At 44.4% G+C, this 20,577-nt stretch overlaps 1 protein-coding gene across 4 annotated transcripts in view; it reads right to left on the bottom strand.

Moving 5' to 3' along the window:
* The window catches only part of PHRF1 (PHD and ring finger domains 1), a 1,670,136-nt gene extending 1,653,594 nt beyond the window's left edge, over positions 1-16,542 (bottom strand). For all 4 annotated transcript variants that reach the window (XM_044059137.1, XM_044059136.1, XM_044059138.1 and 1 more), the window contains exon 1: positions 16,442-16,542. The gene's annotated coding sequence lies outside the window, so the exon portion shown is untranslated. The remainder of the gene's footprint in view (positions 1-16,441) is intronic.
* Between the last annotated feature and the right edge of the window lie 4,035 nt (positions 16,543-20,577).

The following is a 20,577-nucleotide window of genomic DNA, read 5'->3' as shown; positions in this document are numbered from 1 at the left end:
ATTTCAAGAAACTTGTCGTGTTGTTCAAGTAGTCTATAAAACTACTAATCAAATCAACAGGTCCATTCCAAAGGATGAATAAATCATCAAGGTATCTGGTGTAATATACCATGTACTTGTAATACTCACTAGGAAAGACATACTGAGATTCCCATTCTAACATGACGAGATTGGCAAGCACTGGGGCGCAAAAGGCCCCCATCGCAACCCCACTGCTCTGTCTGAACAGTTCCCCCTGGAACTGGAGGTAATTGTAGTCCAAAACCAATCCCATCATGTCCACTATGAGGTTGATTTTGTCCCAACTCAAAGCTGAAAACTTCCTTAAACTATTAAAGAAATATTCTAGACCAATCTCTCTGGGGATGCTAGAAAAAAGGTCGACCACATCTACTGTTAAGAATGTCAAATCCTTTTGCCATATTAAAGGAGTCAGGTTCCCCAGAAAGTTCCAAGAATCCTTAGTCAAATGGCTCACATTTTCATAAATGTGTTTTGTCCAAGCATCAATGGTGACCCCTATATTAAAAGTTTTGGACTTGGAGCCTGAAATAATCAGCCTAAAAGGGGGCTTCTCAAGATTCTTATGTATCTTGGGGATCCCGAAGATAGTGGCCATCCTAGGAAATTCTTCCCTAATAAATTCGTAGGTGTCATTTGTTATCCTATTGTCCAACACAATTAGACACTTGCATTTGTATTTGTAAATAATATTTAACACTGTATTGTTTTGCATTTTGTTTTGGCGCCTAAATTGCTTTATAAGGAGTGTATTACGCTACAGTCATTGGTTCTGATGAAATCTGCCTTCATTGCGGATGAAAGCACTTAACCTGACTCTGGATTATTTATGTTTTCTTGAATTCAGCTATTTGTTTTAATCACACTTGTGAATAAAGTTCTGGTGTTTATCCTCACTGTCCGAGCGGAGGTTTTATTGGATCTACAGCCTTTGGGAACTTTCGGTTGCAGTTACTTGTTAGCGTTTTTTGTGTTCTTTAATACCTCCTCAGCTTTATCACCAAATAATACATCCTTTTGAAGAGGGGCATCTAGTAATTTAGCTTTGACATGATCTGGTAAGGATTGCTCCTTGAGCCAGGCATGTCTACGTATGACTGATCCTGTAACAGCAGCTCTACATGAGGCCTCTAGAGCATCGAACCCACATTGCAAGGTATGTTTACCCACTTGTTCTGCACTATGTATCAAATCCTGCAACTCCTTTAAGTCTGGCTGTTCAGGTTGTGACATTTTGCTTCTCAACTGTGATAACAGAAACTGTTGGTACTTCAGCATATGGAACTGGCAGTTTAATGCCCTCATGGTTAAGGGGGCAGAGGTGTATACCTTTTTCCCCCTCCTTTCTAAGGAGCTGGAGTCCCTCTCAGAAGGTAATGTTTTTTTTGCAGTGTAGGCCTTAATTCTCTTGGGGCCCTGTGAGATAGTTTCTGGGTCAGCTGCATGACTTTTGTATAAAAATTGGTGCGAGTCGGGAACCCGGTAATACCTGTCAGGCTTGACTGGTGCTGGAGGTAAAGAATCCAGGTTAAGGCAGGCCTCCGAGTACACATCATCTAGGATGTCTAAGACAGGAGGCATAGCTAGAGGCCTGTGCTGAGGTAGCAAGAGAAAGTCCCTAAGCCTTTTCTTGGAATCAGAGTACTCTTGGCCTTCCCAGTGGAAGTGTTCCCTTAATGTATGCAAGGTTTCCCCAAACGAGTAATCCTCTGGGGGAGAGACAGAGGGAATGGACTCCTCAGCATCAGAATCTTCAAAAGGGGAGTAAGCATGTTCCTGTTCATCAGTGTGTTCTGAAATAATGGAGGCCTGGTCAGAGGAGGGGGATTCTTCCTCCACTCTGGGCCTTTTGTCCGGGGGGGGGTTTGAGATCCCCTGATAAGAGTAATCAAATCCTCAGCCATTTTAAGCATCTGTTTTTTAGGCATGGGGCCTGGGGAAGGGCCCTGTGGAGCTTGTCTCTTAGAATGCATGGCTGCTTAAGACTTAGTGAAAGCCTTGATAGAAAAAGAAGAGGAAGGTCTGAAGACACCTTGAGAGGAGGCAGACCTGTCTACATATTGAGATTCACCACCAAGAGTGGCTTCGGTATCTGTAGTTGGAGTGTGGGCCGAGGAGCCTGCGACCTCGGGCACTGAAGACACCGCCAATGAAGTGTCGTCGGTAGGCAGGGGCTGCGTAGGCGCCTCGCTGAGAACCGGACCACCTGTAGTAGGCTTTGGAGTGGTGTCGGTGGAGGCCGCGGACCGCGTGTGTCGGTCCTTATCTTTGCATTTTTTAAACAAAACTGGAGTCGGAATATCAGACGACATAATATAGTTAAATTTTTTACCAAAATAATGCTGGGCGAACTCCGCCCGACGCTTAATGGTGCGTTTGTTGAATGTAGCACAAAAACGACAGACCGAGACGTCGTGGTCTGGGCCTAAGCAAGGAATGCAGAGGGAATGAAAATCCTTATGCGGTATTTGCTTCCCACAAGAAATACAATTATTAACTTGGTCTGACATCGGTCTGAGGCAAGAAAAGTTTCCCCAACGGGGTACTTAGCTTTAAAGAAGACTTCGGTTGCAAAATTTTCGTAATTTCAGGAGCTGGCCGACCGGCACTGGCGAACTGCTTCGGGCACCGCGCGGCAAGGAAGACTGAAGAAAATGGTGTCAACTGGTTCTTTTATACCCCCTGGCGCTCTGACGTCAGGGAAGAAGCGACGACAACCGACACCGGACCTAGACTTTGGAATTCGGCCGACCGAGGACCCGCCTGACGGCAGGAGAACCCATCTGTTATGACTGCAGCTGTATGCACGATGAACATCAGATAGTGCATGTAGCCTTCTCTGAAGCGTAGGTATCTTCTGCAAGATTCCCCGACTGGGATGTGCAGGTAGGCTTCATTTATATGCAGTGTTGCCAACCAGGCATTTTTGTCTAGCATGGGAAGTAGTTGATGAAGAGTTAGCATTTTGAATTTTGGAATTACCAAAAAGGTGTTTAGGATAGACAAGTCCAGGATAGGACACCAATAATGGTCTTTTCTGGGAACCAGGAAAAGTCTTGAGTAAAAACCTTGCCCCCATTCTTCTTCTGGGACAGGTTTAATAGCATTGATGCTTAGGAGAGACTGAACCTGCTTTTGAGTCTCTGCCCACTGATTTGGGGGTAGGTCTGGCCAACCGTTTGGGTTTGGTAAGGAATGGAAGTGGAATCTGTATCCTTGGGAAACTATATTTAAAACCCATTTGTCTTGGGTAATGAGCTCCCAGATTTTTGCATGCAAGGCAATTTTTCCCCCTAAAAGAACAATCAGTTGAGCAGGGCATGGAAGGTTTAAAGTTAAGTCATTGTGACAGTTTACCATAGTGGAGTGTCTTACTACTTCCAGCTTTGTAAGTGGGAGCCCCCCACTGCTTAGGCCTGTGAGTACCTTAAGACTAAGGCCTGGATGGTCTGCTGGTTCTGGGTTTGGACTGAGAAGTCCTGGAAGAGGCAGGAAAGGACGAAGTCTTAGAAGGCCAGTGCCTACTAAATCTGGGAGGCTGTACTTGTAGGAAATCTAACAGTTTGCACAGATGTAGCCTTTTCCTCCATTTTTTAAAGTACTTCTGCTTGGTTGACAAACAGGTGGTCTTGGTTTAAGGGAGCATCCAGTAATTTAGCTTGAACATGATCTGGCAAAGTTTGCTCCTTAAGCCAAGCATGCCTTAAATACAGACCCAGAGACAGCAGCCCTGCAAGATGCCTCTAATGAATCAAAACCACATTGCAAAGTAGGTTTTCCAACTTGTTCAGCAGAATGCATTAAATCCTGTAATTCTTTATTTTCAGCACAATTAGGAATCATCATTTTCTGTTTAAGCATTCCCATAATATGCTGCTGACACTAACATATGAAAATGGCAGTTTAAGGCCCTAATGGCCAAAGTTGCAGAAGTGTAAACCTTCTTACCCCATCTGTCCAGGGCCCCTGGACTCTCTTATCAGAGGGGGAAGGGTTTTTGGCAGTAGTAGCCTTAATACCTTTGGGTCTCTGTGAAATGGTCTCAGGATCCGCAGTAGCATTCTTAAAGAGGAAAGTACAGTTGTGTACACTTACCATAAATGTAGATGTTCAAGTTGATTCACTGCTGCAGTCATTACATTTGGGTAATCTGCTGGCAGGTTGCCCTCAGTCGGTCTGACTATCAAAGTCTTGGGTCCTGCGTCGGTTGCAGTCTCCTCTTCACTAACGTCAGGGGTATAAAACATGCAGCCAACGCCATTTTCTTCAGTTTTTCTTGTCCCAGATGTCAGATGCCCCCCAAATGGGGAGCAAAAATATATATATATCTATATATAAATGCAATTGTAACAACAGACTATACTTTCATCTAAAAGCAAATACACCACAAAGGCTGTAGAATATAGTGAAGAAAAGAGAAGTTCTAGAAAAAAAGGGGATGGCGGGTGAGTAACCCGGACTACAACAGTGAATACACTCGATCTACATTTATGATAAGTGTACACAACTGTACTATGTTCTTTGTGTTTCACTGTTGCAGTCATTACATTTGGGAAGAATCCCAAAGCTATGGATGGGAGGCTGGAACTAAATAGCATTAGGAACAGCAATAAGGCCCTGCAGAACTGCAGTGGCAAAGCCTGCCCTGGACTTAGAGAATAGAGGCAAATGATAATACTTTGTGAAAGTATGAAAAGAGCTCCAAGTAGCAGCTTCTAGAATGTCTTTGGTTGGCACCCCTCTGAGAAAAGCTGCTGAGGTAGATGCAGCCCTGTTGGAATGTGACCCGATTCCCTTGGGCACCGGTTTATCATGATGCAAATAGCAGAAACGAATGCAGTGGCTTATCCACTTTGAAATAGTCTGCTTTGAAATAGCCTTCCCCTTGGATCCTGCAGTAAATGCCACCAGTAGCTGCTCAGACTTTCTTAGAGATTTGGTCCTGTTTAAGTAGAATCTTAGTTGTCTGTGTACGTCCAGGGAATGCAGAATCCGCTCCCCCTTGTTCTGTGGATTTGGGTAAAAAGTTGGCAGATGAATAGTTTGGTTAAGAGCCACACTGGATACCACCTTAGGCATAAAGGAAGGCTTGGTCCTGAGGGACACCCTGTCCGGGTAAAATGTAATAAAAGGCTCCACAGCCATGAGGGCTTGTAGTTCTGAAACCCTTCTTGCTGAAGTGATTGCCAGAAGGAAAGCGGTTTTCCAAGATAAAAACTTTATATCCACAGTAGCGGCTGGTGTAAATGGAGGCAGGGTGAGGTTTTCCAACACAAAATTGAGGTCCCATACAGGAGTTGGTGATCTTCTGGGAGGCCTTAAATTTTTGGCCCCTCTAAGATACTGTTTTAGCAGAGTATGAGAAACGATGGGAGGCTCTATGTTGTAATGAGCCGAGATGGCAGAGGCTTGGCTTTTTATTGATGAAAAGGATAGGCCCTTGTCAAGCATCTCAGTCAAGTATTGTAAAATCTGAGGAATATTTGGCTTTGCTGTGTCCGTCCCTTGTGCTTGGTTCCAAGCACAGAATCTCTTCCATTTATCAGCATAAGATTTTCTAGTACTAGGCCTTCTGGCTTCCAAAATGACATCCATCACAGATTTACTGAGAGGTGGTGTTTGAATAATTACATCATCAGCCATGCTGCCAGGTTCAGAGTTTGGAGCAGAGTGTGCAGAATTTGACTGCTCTGCTGAGACAGTAGATGAGGTATAAGAGGCAAGTACTAAGGAGGGAGTTGAGACATATTCCTTAGTATTGGGTACCAGTGTTGGCGAGGCCAGTCCGGGGCAATTAGGATCATTACTGGTTTTTCCTGTCTGATCTTTAGTAAGACCTTGGGAAGAAGAGGCAGAGGAGGAAAGGCGTAGACTGATAGGTTTTTCCAACTGAAGGATAGGGCATCCACTTTCCATGCTTGTCTGTGATAAGTCCTTGTGCTGAATTTGTCCAGTTGATAATTTCGGGGAGAGGAAAATAGATCTATGTCCAGACTCCCCCATTTCTCTATTATCATGCTGAAGACTTGTGGATCCAGTTTCCACTCGTGAGGGACCATAAGATTTCTGCCAGAGTATTTTGTTTTCCTGGCAGGAACTGAGCTTGAAGATGTACTTGGTAAGTCAAGGGTGTCTCTCACAATGCCATGGCTAGGCTGCAAAGGGGGTAGAAATGTGTAGCCCCCCCCTGCTTGTTTATGTACCACATAACCGTGGTGCTGTCCGTCTTTATCAGTAGTGGTCCTGGATGAAATAAGTCCTTGAAGGCTGTTAGGGCATTTTGAACAGCTAGCATCTCTTTCTGGTTGATATACAGATGCATTTGTTTTGGGCTCCATATACCCTGAATACATCTCCCCGCCAGGTGGGCCCCCCAAGCATAGTCTGATGCGTCTGTAGTTAGGGTTTGGATGGCAGGGGGTAGAGTGAAAAATCGGTCCATGTTCTTGTGACATGTCTCTGCCCACCAAGGAAACTCTCGCTGTAGGCAGGGAATGAGAGGAATCTTTCTTTCCAGACAGTGGCAATGGTAACTCCATAAACTTTTTAGAGACCACTGCAGTTTCCTCATATGCAGTCTTGCATATGGAATTAGTAGAATGCTGGATGCCATGAACCCCAAAGCCTGCAGAATTTTTCTTGCAGATAACTGGGTTTTGTTGCATCTGTTTGAAGTAAATAGTCAGTTGCCTGTGTTTGTCTGGCGTAAGGTAAGCCATCTGGGCAGTTGTATTCAAGCTTGCACCCAGGAATGTAATCTTTTGAGAGGGTACCAGTTGTGATTTCTTTTCGTTTATTGTGTACCCTAGGCATGTTAGAAGCCTTTTTATAAATGCCAGATGTTGAAGAAGAATGTCCTTGTTTTCTGCTTGAATGAGACAGTCGTCCAAGTAAGGATAGACTGGTATGCTTCTTTGTCTGCAAAATGCAATTACTGGTGCCAGGCACTTTGTAAAGACCCTGGGCGCAGTAGATAAGCCAAAGGGTAGTGCAGAGAATTGGTAATGCATAAAATCAGCCTTGAAGTGGAAGTATCTTCTGCACGATTCTCTTACTGGGATATGCAGGTATGCCTCTTAAGTCTAGTCACTAACCAAGCGTTGTTGCCCAGCATGGGCAGAAGCTGTTCCAAAGTCAGCATTTTGAATTTTGGGATGTCCAAGAATGTGTTCAAAAATCGATAAATGCAGTATTGGGCACCAAGCATGGTCTTTTCTGGGTACCAGGAACAGTCGAGTAAAACCCTTGCCCTTTTCCCTGTTCTGGTACTGGTTGAATAGCCCCCATATCCATGAGGGACATAACTTGTTTCAGTGCCTCTGCCCATTGATTTTGTGGCAGATCTGGCCAAACATTTGGAATTGGCAAGGTATGGAAATGAAATCTGTATCCCTGGAATACTATGTTTAATACCCACTTGTCCTGGGTTATTAACTGCCAATTTTGAGCATGAAGTGCGAATTTCCCCCCCTAAGGGGGCTGCCAAAAGATAAGTCCTTGGTGATGGCAGAGGGAAGTCAATGAGACTGTTTACTGTAGGGTTATGCTTTGTTTCCTCCAGATTTGGAGATAGAGGCACCCCATTGGTTTGACCTGTAAGAACCCTGTGATTGGTATCTAGAGCCTTTTGAGTGCCTAGATTTGCCCCGTGAGGCTCTGTCGGACACAAGAAAAGACCAATTTTTTTGTAGGCCAGTGGCTACTGAATCTTGGTAGCTGCACTTGTAAGAAATCTTACAGTTTGCATAGACTTAGCTTTGTCTTCCATTTTCTTTAAAACCTCTTCTGCCTTATTACCAGAGTATCATGCTGTAAAGGTGCATCCAACAATTCAGCTTTAACATGATCAGGTAGATTTTGCTCCTTGTGCCAGGCATGCCCTCTAATCACAGATCCAGTAATTGCGGCCCTGCAAGAGGCCTCCAAGGAATCAAAACCACATTGCAAAGTATGCTTTCCAACCTGTTTTGCTGCATGCAATAATTCCTGTAATTCTTTATTTTCCACACATTCAGAAATAAACATTATTTTCTGTTTCAATAATCCCATAACATGCTGTTGATATTTAAGTATATGAAACTGGCAGTTTAAGGCCCTATTTGCCAAGGTTGCAGACGTATAAACCTTTTTTCCCCATCTATCCAGTGCCCTAGGATCTCTATCAGAGGGGGTAGGATTCTTAGCTGTTGAGGCCTTTACACCTTTGGGACCCTGTGAGATAGTTTCTGGGTCAGCAGCAGGATTTTTGAATAAATATTTGTGGGAGTCAGGAACCCTGTAATATATGTCTGGCTTACTAGGAGCCGGAGGTAGGGAATGTGAAGCCATGCTTGATTCCGAAAACACATCATCAACAATGTCTAATACAGCAGATACAGCCAAAGGCCTATGCTGAGGAAGGAGGAAATCCCTAAGCCTCTTTTTTGATTCTGAGAAATCCTGACTCTCCCAATGAAAATGTCCCTTTAAAGTATGCAAGGTTTCTCCAAAAGAATAATCTTCAGGAGGAAATGCAGATGGGATGGATTCCTCTGCATCTAAATACTCACAAGATGGTACAGAAAATTCCTGATCAGAAGAAATAGAAACCTGATCTAAAGATTCATAATCAGTGTCTTGCCTTGGCCTCTTATCAGGGGGGGTTGGGAACCTCTGATCAAGGTAATTAAGTCCTCAGCCATTTTGATCATCTGTTTTTTAGGCATAGAGGCCTGAGCACGTGGCTCATGAGTCAGTTTTTTAGCTTTAGAAGTTGCTTTTGTCTTTGAATCTGGCGTAGGTTTTATATAGAAATGTTGAGGTCTGAAAACACCCGCAGAAGCCGGTGCCTGCTCAGCGTCTCCAGACCCATCAGAGGGGCACCCACGGGTACAATACTCCGAGAATCTTGTGGCATGCCGGACTCAACATGGGTCTCGTTAGAGGCCTGCAACTCCAAAGTAGCGGGTATCAGGGGCTGCAAAAGTGCCTCACTGAGTACCGGTGAACTGGCGACTGGCTTAGGAGAAGCTTTGTTGCCGGTTTTGGACCTCGACGGTCTGCCTCTGTCCTTTTCTTTGCGTTTTTTGTGAACTCTGGTAGTCGGACTGCTATCCGACAACATTTCAGGGTAATTATATCTGTTTCCAAAATATTCTGAAGCAAAGATATACTGATGCTTAATAGTGTGGTGGTTAAATCTAACACAAAACCGACAGCAAGGCATGTTATGATCTGGGTCTAGGCAAGGAATATAGTACAAATGAAAATCCTTATGAGGCATTTGCTTCCCACAGGTAATGCAATTACTAACTTTTACTGACATCGGTAAGGAGAAAGAAAAACTTTCCCCAATGGGGTACTTAGCTTTAATTGAAGACTTCGGTTCTGAAATTCGAATGCGAAAATTTCAGGAGTCGGCCGACCGGCACTTGCGAACTGCTTCTGCTTCTGGCACCGCACGTTAAGAAAGAATGAAGAAAATGGCATCGGCTGCATATTTTATACCCCTGACGACCTGACGTCATGGAAGAGGAGACAGCAACCGACGCAGGACCCAAGACTTTGATATTCAAGTAGACTGAGGGCAACCTGCCTGCAGATTACCCAAATGTAATAACTGCAACAGTGAAACACGAAGAACATCTTGGGAGAGTCAGGTACTCTAACACCAGTCAAGTTTTCTGGGAGCCGGGGGTAAAGTGTCAGGGGCCAGGCTAAATTCCAAGAAGGCATCATCCACAATGTCCAGTACAGAAGGGATAGCTAAAGGCCTGTGTTGAGGAAGAGTTAGAATTCCCTAAGCCTCTTTTTGTTGTCAGAGTAATCCTGGTTTTCCCAGCGGAAATGCTCCCTAAGAGTATGCAAAGTTTTACCAAAAGAGAAATCCTCTGGGGAGGAAGCAGAGGCAATGGAGTCCTCTGCACCAGAATCCTCATAGGTAGATAAGGGCAACTCTTAGTCATCAGAAAAAACAGAAATTTCAGAATCCTGATCAGAAGAATCAGAAGGAAAATCAGTTGTAGGTCTCTTAGAGGGAGAAGGGTGGCTTCCCCTGATTACAGTAACAAGGTCTTCAGCCATTCTTATTTGTTTTTTAGGCATAGGGGCCTGACCACGCGGTCTGGGCGTCAGTTTTCTAGTCGTGGATAGAGATTTAGGCCAAGAAGAAGATGGCACTGGTTTAATATGCAAGTCAGTAGGCCTGAATATGCCCTCAGAAGCTGGTGCTTGCACAGCGGCTCCGTATCCATCCAAGGTAGAGACATCTGCAGGTTACACAGTCGAAGAATCATCTCGTGGCATATCTGACTCCAAATGGGTCTGAGTAGAGGCCTGCAAATCTGAAATAGCAGGTATCAGGGGCTGCGAAAGTGCCTCACTGAGTACCGGCAAACTGGCAACTAGCTTAATGGAAGTGTCATCGGCAACTTTGGACGTATGCGGCCTGTCTGTCTTTATATTTGCGTTTTTTTCGGAATGTCGGTAGTCTGGCGGCTTACCCGAAGCCATTTCTGGATAATTGAACAGAGTACCAAAATATTTAGATGCGAAAATGAACAGACGATGAACAGTTCGAGGTTTGAATAAGGCACAAAACCGACAGTGAAGGACATCATGGTCTGGGCCTAAGCAAGGAATGCAGTACGACTGAAACTCTTTAAGGTATTTGCTTTCTACAAGAAATACAACTGTTAACTTTTACTGATATCAGTTTAGAGCAAAAAAAAAGTTTCCCCAACGGGGTACTTAGCTTTGTTGAAGACTTCTGATCTGAAATTCGAAAACGAAAATTTCAGGAGTCTGACGACCTGCACTTGCGAACTGCTTCTGCTTCGGGCACCGGACGGCAAGAAAGACTAATGTAATTGCGTCGGCTGCATGCTTTACACACCTGACGTCATGGAAGATGAGACCACAAGCAACGCAGGACCCAAGACTTTGATAATCAGGGTGACTGAGGGCTACCTGCAAGCAGATGGCCCAAATGTGATGACTGCAACAGTGAAACACAAAGAACATCTGTCATGTTTCTCTGTGACTACCTTTAAGGTTCCTGGCAGGGTAGAGGATTGGAATGTTAGTAGGGCTAACAGCAAGTCTCTCATTTACTTGATCTTGATGTGGTCTTTTACTCAGAGTGCACCATTTGCCTTGTACTGAGAGGTGGTTTTGATTTGTTTGTAACACTGTCCCCCACTCTAGGTCCGAAGCAACTGTGTAGAGGCATTGAAGAGGAGCTGGGGGCTGAATGTTGAGCCCTGGGTTAGTCTACTCCAGATGCACACCACTGGATCTCCCTCTTTAAGCAAGGGAGGGGAACATCCAAAGGTTGGGAATGTTGGTTCCATACATTTTTCAGTACCCATTGAATTTTGCACATGTGTAGTCTTGCCAAAGGCAATGTGTGTAAGGGACGCCATGTGGCCTAATAGTTTCAGAAATTCCCAAGCTGTCAGAAGGGTTCGAGATAGGGTCTGGTTGAAGAACAGAGTTATTGAATCCTTTGGTCCGGTACGAAGGCTTTCAAGCAGTCTGTGTGTAGTCTGCATCCCAGAAAAATCAGGTCCTGAGAAGGAGTCAGGCAAGATTTTTCTACATTTATAGCAACTCCCAGAAGAGAGGATGTGTGACACCTGCTGCAAAAGGAGTAAGAGCTAGTGGTCTTGGTGCAGGATGAGGAGGTTGCTTAGGTAGGGACATATTTGTATACCCTGTGCCCTGCAATAGGCAATGAAGGGGGCTAGACACCTGGTGAACACTGGGGGCTGTGGATAGACCAAAGGACAAAGCCGAGAATTCAAAATTGCAGGAGCCTATAGAAAATCTGAGGAATTTCCTGTAATCTGGATGAATGGGGATGCGTAGATAGGCATCCTTGAGATCTAGAGCCTCCATGAAGGCTTGGGGTGAGGGGGGAATCAGAGGCAGGAGAATAAGTCAGGTTATCATTTTGAAGTTGGGTAAGAGAAGGAAAGATTGACAAAGAGAAGATTCAGGATAGGTCTCCAGGGACCCCGTTTCCTGGGAACCAGGAACATTCTGAAGTAGGGCCCTGATGTCTTTTGAGGGGCGGGAACTGGTTCTATGGTGCCTTCATTTGAGAGTTGTTGACTAATGGAAGGGAATAGGTGAATCTGTTTTTTTTTTCTGGTGGTTTTGGAATGCCCTGAAAGGGTGGGAGCATCTATCAAGTCATGTAATATCCTCTCTGGATGATGGAGAGGGCCCATCATTCTTTTTTAAGTTTCTGCCGGAGGGCAGGGAGAGAGTGAGACTGAGGGATAGAGGACTTTCTGGATGCAGGGATGGTGAGTCACAGTGGAGGGGGGCTGGGATGGTCATGCTGTCTCCCGAAAGGGAGTGGTAAGATCATCTTGAGGACAGTCCTGGGGTAGAAGTCTTTTGCTGCTGTCTACGTCCCTTGGATTGTTGTGCTGAGGGAAAAGATTCCCTTCGTACAAAGGATGGTTTTTGAGGGTAGTTTCAGTGAAATCTAGGAATGGGAGACACCAAAAGGTGTTTTAGATTTTGCAACTCTTTTCCCTTCTCTTGGAGGGATTTGAGGAACACAGCAGAGGCTTGTCCAAAAAGTGCCTTATTGCTTAGTGGAGCATCCAGAAGCTTGGTCTGAACATCCATGGGGAGGGGTTGTAGCCGTTCCCAGGAGTAATGACGCAGCACTGATCCAGAGTCAGCAGCTTCCATAGCATCATAGCTGCACTTGAGTGCCTAGGCATTTGTGATGCTGTGGAAAGGAGAGAGCTTAATTGTGCTTTGGTGGGGGAGTTCTGGACCTCAGAAAGAAGGCTGGAGGCCTTAGAAATGGTATCAGGTACAAACCTTGCCATGTGGGTTTGGTAGCTCAGAGCCCTAATGGCCAGAGTGGAAGATGTGTACACCTTTTTACCTGTCCTGTCCATAAATTTTCTGTCTATCAGTTGAATAAAGAGCAGAAGAACTCAGCTGTCTGGAGATCTTGTCTGCAGCAACAGCTGGGTCAGCAGTAGGGTTTCTTATAAAGAAACTGCGTCCTGAGGGACCCTATAAAATCTGTCAGGTCATTTTGTTGCTGTAGGTTGGGAGTCAGGAGACTGTGAAGCAGCTAAGAATGCATCTTGAAATGCAGGCAGTAATGGGGGTACAACAGAGAGAGCAGGCTGCTCCATTTGCAGAAGGTCAAAGTAACTTTTCTTAGAATCTGAGACCTCAGAAGCCTGCCACTTGAAGTGTTCCTTCATGAGGGAGATAGTACCCCCAAAACTAAATTCTTCTCCTGGGAAGTCTGGAGAAATAGAATCGTCATCTGGAGTAATGAACTCCTTGGGGGAGTCAATTTGAGTCTCATAAGAGAAGGATTCCTCAGAGGATTAATATTCCTCCTCAGACACATGGGTTTGGTTGAAGAGTGAGCAGGTAGGAGTTGTTGGGATTGTAAGGCCTGAAAGGCCTTAAAGAGGCTTTTGGAAAAGGATTCCCAGTCTGTCATCTGATGGGGTTCAACATGTTTGGACTTATGTTTTCTTTTCACGGATGTGGTAGACAAGGGAGAAGCAGGCATTGGCCTAGCAAGAGGAGGAGCAGGGGCTTCCAAGAACGTGAGCCATGCTTCCCCTCCTCCATCAGACTCTGCTGGCTAAAATACATCAGTGGACATAACTTTGGTACCCCTCACCCCGGCTTCCATTGTGGTTTCCGGGCCTGCATGGGAGACAGTCGTCTGAATGGACTCCGGGTCTGCTATCGCCTCGGGGCCTAGGCTGGGCCAGTTTACTCATAGCAGGAAAGGACCAGTGCTTGGAGAGACAATGCCTGCTGAACCTAGGGGGGTAGACTTGTGAGAAATCTTTACAGTTTACACATATTTTGCTTTTTCACCCATCTTTAAGACCTCTTCTGCCTTAGTGCCAAATAACTTATTTTTGTGCAAGGGGGCATCCAACAATTAAAATTTTACATGGTCTGGCAGGCGTTATTCCTTAAGCCATGCATGTCTTCTAATGACAGAAACAGTGATTGCTGCCCTGCAAGACGCTTCTATGGTGTCAAAACCACAGTGCAAGGTGTGTTTCATTACTTGACTTGCAGAATGCATTACAAAATTTAATGCATTGCGCAAGGTGTGTTTAGTTACTTGACTTGCAGAATGCATTAAATCTTGTAAATCTTTAGATTCTGCCCAAGCAGGAAAGGAAGATTTTTTGTTTAAGGATTTCCAATATATGTTGCTAAAATTTCAGCATATGGAACTGACAACTTAGTGCCCTGATAGCAAGAGTAGCTGAGGTGTATACTTTTTTACCCCATCTGTCCAATGCTCGGGATTCCCTGTCTGAGGGGGTGGGATTCTTAGCAGAGGTTGCTTTAATCCCTTTTGGCCCTTGAGAAATGACCTCAGAGTCAGCTGTTTGATTTTTAAAAAGATATTTGTGAGTCAAGGACTCTATAGTACCAGTCTGGTTTTCTGGGAGCAGGAGGTATGGCGTCAGGAGTACACAGCTGGATTCGTGGAAAACATCCACCACGACATCCAGGACTGCATCAGAATCCTCATAGGTGGAGAGGGGTTGCATGTCTTCATAGTCAGATTCATCTGACTCTTGTTCAGATAAAACTACAGGGGCAGATCTTTTTTCCTTTTGGAGGGGGTGGCTTGGCTTCCCTGATCAGTCTTCCACCATTTTAACCATTTGATACTGAGGCAAAGTAGCAGGCGCCTGAGAGGAGGGTGTCAGTTTCTTGGGTGTGGTATGAACCCAGAGAGTTACAAATATGGTCATTTTTGAAAGAACAGTCGTCGTGAAAGAAGAATTCGGTTTGTGCTGAGATTTGGTAGTGTGAAGGACTTCCTCGGAAGCCGGTGCCTGCTTAGCGGCTCTGGACCTATCCAAGGTAGAGACAACCGCAAGATCCCTAGTTGAAGAAGAGTTTTGCAGCATAACTGACTCCGAAAGGGTCTCTATATTGGCTTGCGAATCAAATGAAGCAGGCATCATGGGCTGCGAAAGCGCCTCACTGAGTACCGGAGGACTAACTACTAGCTTAACGGAAGCGTCATCAGTAGGTTTGGACCCGTGCGGTCTGTCTCCATCTTTACGTTTTTTCAGATCTGCTGTCGGATGGCTTACCGAAGCCATATCGGAATTAGAGGACTGCAAACGGAAATATCTGACTACAATAAGGGCCTGACAACGGATAGTTCTGGTGTTGAACAAAGCACAGAAGTGACAACAGGGGACATCGTGGTCTGGGCCTAAACAAGTGGCGCAGTAAGAGTGGAAGTCTCAGTGTGGTATTTGCTTTCCACAGGCGAGACAATCATCAACTTTTTCTGACATCAGTTAGTGCAAGAAAAAAGGATCCCCAATGGGGTATTTACCTTTAGAAGACTTCAACTTAAATTCGGCAGACAAAAGCTCAGGTAGCGGCTGACTGGCACTTGTGTCATCTGCTTCAGGCTCAATGGCAAGAAAATGATGTAATGAAATCGGCTGCTTTACTTTATACTACTGACGACCTGACGTCAGTCCTCAAGCGACAGCAACTGACGCAGAAATATTAAGTCTCTGGTATTCGGGCCGGCCAAGGGCTACCCTGGCAGGGATAACCCAAATGCGATGACTGCAACAGTGAAACATGAAGAACATCTGTAGTAGTCTGATAAAATGCTAAGTAAGGGAGAACTGGCAAACGGGCTTCTGATGATCACTGCAGCATAAAAATTCTGAGGAGGGTCACCTTTATATCTTATGCCGGTTTATGGCCCTCGTAGCAGATGTCACACGTACCATCCAGGACAAAGACTTTGCTATGCTAGTCGGACGGTGGCACTGCAGGCAGCTACGCCCTACTGTTATGAATACTGCAACATCAGAATAGAAGGGTGTATATATATATATATATATATATATATATATATATATATATATATATATATATACACACATACATATATATATATAGATATATACATATACATATATATATATATATGTATATATATACATACATACACATATATATGTATATATACATATATACAAATATATATATATATATATATATATATATATATATACACACACACACACACACAGATATATACAACAGAATGTAAATATTCTCAAACTTTAACGTGTGTTTGTATAAACTGGAAGTTATTCATTACAGCTAGACAAGTTAGAAGTGGCTCAAGTGAAGCAATCTGCCAACCTAGAGAGAGCTTTCAGCCTTTACAGACAAAAAAACACAAAGAGGTTGATCTCCACACACTGCTAGTGAAGTACCATCTTAAACTGAGTAAACTTGCAAAACAGTTGTATGGAAGTTTACCACAAAATTCCATATGATGGAAGGTATGCTTTACAATCAAAGCTATGCTGACTTATATAATGCTTTAAGGTCTAACAGAGTTAAATGCACAAACTGTATAAGAACATACCCTGCATCACAGCCATCACAGAGTAGTAGTCTATCCTCTCTATCACTTAAACCACATACTTCACAGTTTGTTTGGTCGTCATCGCCTTCAATTACCACACATTTATTCTGAACTGGAATCTGAAAAACAAAATTTTACAACACACTAATGGTTAAAAAGTTCTGTCATACACACTAATGGTTAAAAAGTTCTGTCATACACATCAGGCTACCGATGATTTAAGGTCCAAAAATGTTTTTCTAGAGAAGACATCTACATCTTATCACTCTACAAATTTAGTACTAAAGAACGCCGGCAAACTAGAATGCACCTTTGAATGAAGTTGCACAATTTGTCGAATAAAGTTACCGGAGCATACTCACCCTAGCAAAATCAATTTTAGCCTATGGGTCACTGTTGCAGCGTCGTTCATAACCACTAAGAATTACACTGCAACAGGATGTCTGGCCATACAAGTGAACTTCAAGCTCTAAAGATTCTCTGACCAGGGCTACCCAAAATACAAGCTCATCTTCAAGGTCCAGGGGTTAAACAGACAATGGACCTACCCACAAGGTTCAAGAGTACTTCTTGTAGCAAGCAAGCCAACTTACAGCTACAGCTTTAAGGAAGACACTTTCACAAGTATCTCATGTGAGATGTTCTCAAACTTTACCGTTTTGTGAAGTGGACTGAAGTTCTCCCTCCTCAGATATCCAGTATCAGGAATAAAAGTTGTACTCTTACTACAGACAGTGAATTCATTGCCAATGCAAGCACTGGATGGTAATTGGATATCATAGCCACTTATTGTGATGCATAGCATAAACTTTACTGTACTAGTAACATCGTGTTATTGTACATCACTACTCTGCCTTACTTTCACCTCTGCACTTTAGATACAGAACAGTTGTGTAAAATCTTACCATAACCATACATGTCCTCTTCTGTATGCAGTATTCATCATGTTGGGGAGTCTGCCTCCAGCTGACTTGTACGTTTGGCCAGTATACAAAAGTCTACATGCTACTGCCACACATCATCCCGTGTGCAGTCATAAAGAGATGTCGGGTAAAAAGCAGACATCAGCACACACCAACCTCAGAACTGAATGCCAAGCGCCAGCCTGAGCCTAGGTGAGAAACGTATCACCAGGAAAATCAGGCAAGCATCAGGGGGAAGGTGGGGAGGGGGCAATACTGCAGCATACAGAAAAGGAAGACATCTATGGTTATGGTAAAGTTTTACAAAACTATACTATGTGCTTCTATTAATATGCTGCAGTACTCATCGCATTGGGGAGAATGCCAAAGCTGATGCTTGGGAAAGACTGGGAGGAGGAGGAGCAGAAGCTTTTTCTACAACTCCATGTAGAATAGCTCTGGCAAAACCATAACTGGACCTGGAGATGACATCAAGCTTATAATGTTTAGTGAAAGTATGAAGAGAAGACCAGTTAGTCGCCTCCAGGATCCAACAAGTTTCTAAGCCTTTAAAAAAAGCCCCAGAGAAGGCTATTGCCCTAATGGAGTGTGCCCTCATTGGAGAAGACTATTACCATTAGCCAAATAACAAAAAGAGATGGCTTTAGAAAATCAGAAAGAGTTTGCTTGGAAAATGGTTGACACAGGGTCCTTGGGTGATAGGACACAAACAGGCTATGAGATTTACGGGTAGTTTGATTTTATCAAGACAGTATCCAAGTTGCCTGTGCACATCCAAAGTGTGTAGAATTCTCTCACTGAGATTCACAGGTTCATAGGTTAAGGTTAACTGCCCTTGCGAGCCATTGTAAGCCTAGCCAATTATTATTTGTGAAGCTCAAACCCTGCACCTTGTGTTTGTAAGGCAAACACCTTAACCATTAGCCCACCCTCCCATCCACATCGAGGGGAAGGAAAAAAAGATGGGAAGGTTAATAGACTGACTAAGGGATAATTTGTTGACCGCCTTGAGCATAAAGGAAGGATTGTTATGCAAAGATAGCCCATCTCTGTGAAAGACTGTGAAGGGGGGGGATTAAACATCAGAGCTTGCAACTCAGAGACCCTTCTGGCAGAGGTAATGGTCACTAGCAGAACTGCTTTCTATCTGCAATGCTGTAGGGAAGAGGAGCCTGCTGGCTCAAAAGGTGCCAATGTAGGCTTCTCTAACACAAAACTGAGATCCCAAGGAGGAGAGACTGGTTTCCCTTGGTGGTCTAATATGAAAGATGTCTTTAAGGAACAGCTTAACCTCTAATCTAGAGGCTAAAGGAAGGGACACAGGCAGACAAGCCGAGATGGCTGAAAGATGAGCCTTCACTGAGGAATAGGACAGCACACCCTTCATCAAGTCACAAAGACAGGACAAAACCAATGGGAAATCCACTGACAGTGGCTGTAGATCCTTCATGTGACACCAGATGGAAAACCTTTTCCATTTCGAAACACAGGATTTCTTAGTAGTGAGTTTTCTTGCCTCTTACAGAACTTGAAGCATGTACTCAAAAAAAAATAGTTGTCTAAAGGGAATTAAAACCATATCATCCACAAAACCAAAGTTCAGAGTTAACAGCTGTGGATGTATTAGGGTTCCCTTGTCCTGTGTGAATATATTCATCCTGTGAGGTAACTTGCGATGATTGCCCCTGGCTAAGTGCAGGAGAAGGGGGAACCAGTGCTGTCTTGGCCAAAAGGGAGTTACCAGCACGATTTTTGGCCGATCCTTCTGAATCTTCAGTAGGACCTTTTGGAGGGGAGGGCAGGGGGGTGATGAATACAGAAACATCCCCTTTCAAGAGAATAACAGAGCATCCACCTTTCAGGCCAAGGGATGTGGAACCCTGGCGCAAAATTTTGAAAGTTGTCTGCTCACTGGGGAAGAAACATCTACCTGAAGCCTACCCCAACGATGGATCAGGCCCAGAAACACATCCCTGTGTAACATCCATTCATGGGATTGGGTCATATACCTGCTTAATGACTCTGCCACCACATTCTGAGCTGAGGGAAAGTAAACTGCCTGAAGAGGAAACTTGACTTTGTAAGGCTAAGTCCCAGACGTGTAGGAGGCAAGACTTCATTCCCCACTGCTTGCTGATATACCAAAGGGCAGTGGTGTTTTCGTTGAACCACATTAGTACTCCTGCTTAGGTTTGAAGATTTGTAGGTCAAAAATAAGGGCTTTCATCTCTTTTACACGGATATGTTCCTTTGTCCGTTTTGAACACCAAACCTCCCTGACCCTCCAGGATTGAAGAGTCGCACCCCATCTGGTGTATGACGCATCTATGTACAACTCTGGAGAGGGGAGGAGCGTTTGTAGGGGAAGACCAGGGTTTTTGGTCACTTGAACGCTCCACCAATCCAACTCTTTTTATGCAAGGTAGGAGTGGAATCATGAAATCCAGAGGGTGGGAGTGCCGCATCCAAACTGTCCTTAGGAACCATTGCATCTTCATGTAAAACTTGGCCAATGGAAGCATGGGGTTCATAGACACCATGAACCCCAGGAGGCATAGGAAGGCCCTGGCCATCAGGGATTGAAAGAGTAAGATGCTCTGAAATTAGGAAGTGAGGAACAGCACCTTTTCTGTGGTCAGTGAAGCTAGCATATTGTTTGTTTGGATCCTGCAGCCCAGAAAAATGTTGTCTTGCAAAGGGACCAGGGAGGACAACTGATAGTTTATAGTGAAGCCTACACTCTACAGAAGGGAAATAATGAAGGAAAGATTCTCCTGAAGTAGGCCTGGGGATTGGGCTTGGCTAAGGAGGTTGCCAAGATACGGGAAGATCTGAATTCCTTGCAATCTGCAGAATGTTCAGACAGGAGCCAAGCATTTTGTGAAGACCCTTGTTGCCACTGAGGAACCAAAGGGCAAAGCACAAAACTGAAAATACAAGGAAGCAACTGAAATGAGGGTGAATGTGAATGTGAAGATAAGAGTCTTTGATGTCTAAAGACACCATGAACACTTGGGGAAGATTGAGAAGGGAAGGCAAAGGCAGTATTCAAAAGGAGGGGACTTTCAGAAAGGTGTTTAAATTGGAAAAGTCCAGGATGGGACTCCAGGAGCCAACCTTTCTGGGGACCTGGAATAGAAACCTTTCCCGTTGTTGGGAGGAAGGACTTCCTTGAATCCTACCCTAAGAAAGAAGATCCGAAATGACGAAGGA

Source organism: Protopterus annectens, chromosome 17.part0, assembly GCF_019279795.1.
Source record: "Protopterus annectens isolate FY-2018-M chromosome 17.part0, PAN1.0, whole genome shotgun sequence".
NCBI lineage: Eukaryota > Metazoa > Chordata > Ceratodontiformes > Protopteridae > Protopterus > Protopterus annectens.
This window is presented reverse-complemented; position numbering and strand designations above follow the sequence as displayed.